Here is a 1,357-nt window from a genome sequence, read left to right on the forward strand (position 1 = left end):
CTCTCTCACAGACTACCCCTCTCTCTCTCACAGACTGCCCCTCTCTCTCTCACAGACTGTCCTTCTCTCTCACAGATTGCCCCTCTCTCACACAGACTGACCCTCCTACTATCAGACTGCCCCTCTCTCTTACAGACTGCTTCTCTCACCCCATCTCACAGACTGCTCCCCCTCTTAAAGATTGCTCCCCATGTCACAGACTGCTTCTCTCTCCCCATCTCACAGACTGCTTCTCTCCCCCATCTCACAGACTGCTCCCCCTCTTACAGATTGCTCCCCATCTCACAGACTGCTTCTCTCTCCCCATCTCACAGACTGCTTCTCTCACCCCATCTCACAGACTGGTCCCCCTCTCACAGATTGCTCCCCATCTCACAGACTGCTTCTCTCTCCCCATCTCACAGACTGCTTCTCTCCCCCATCTCACAGACTGCTTCTCTCCCCCATCTCACAGACTGCTCCCCCTCTCACAGATTGCTCCCCATCTCACAGACTGCTTCTCTCTCCCCATCTCACAGACTGCTCCCCCTCTTACAGATTGCTCCCCATCTCACAGACTGCTTCTCTCTCCCCATCTCACAGACTGCTTCTCTCCCCCATCTCACAGACTGCTCCCCCTCTTACAGATTGCTCCCCATGTCACAGACTGCTTCTCTCTCCCCATCTCACAGACTGCTTCTCTCACCCCATCTCACAGACTGCTCCCCCTCTCACAGATTGCTCCCCATCTCACAGACTGCTTCTCTCTCCCCATCTCACAGACTGCTTCTCTCCCCCATCTCACAGACTGCTTCTCTCCCCCATCTCACAGACTGCTCCCCCTCTCACAGATTGCTCCCCATCTCACAGACTGCTTCTCTCTCCCCATCTCACAGACTGCTTCTCTCCCCCATCTCACAGACTGCTTCTCTCCCCCATCTCACAGACTGCTCCCCCTCTCACAGATTGCTCCCCATCTCACAGACTGCTTCTCTCTCCCCATCTCACAGACTGCTTCTCTCCCCCATCTCACAGACTGCTTCCCCATCAGAGACATTTGTAGACCTTTACACTTCTCCATTCTTGCTTACAGACTGGTAGGAATCAGGATTTTTTAGGCTCGTATCTGTTGAGCCAGTAGAATTTTAGGAAACAGACGTTCCACAAGAAGTCCTAGAATGTCCTTTGTGCCAGCAGTGGGGGTAATGGCTATGCCACATGGCCGCCTGCATAGTCACCGCTCATCTTGTGTCTCCACAGGCCCATACCTCTGTATTACAAGTATCTGCTCACTTTCCGTTTTGTAATTAATGAAATTAACCAAGATCAGACAATTTTACCCAACGTCTCTCTGGGATATCACATATTTGACTCCTGC

Source organism: Dendropsophus ebraccatus, chromosome 6, assembly GCF_027789765.1.
Source record: "Dendropsophus ebraccatus isolate aDenEbr1 chromosome 6, aDenEbr1.pat, whole genome shotgun sequence".
NCBI lineage: Eukaryota > Metazoa > Chordata > Amphibia > Anura > Hylidae > Dendropsophus > Dendropsophus ebraccatus.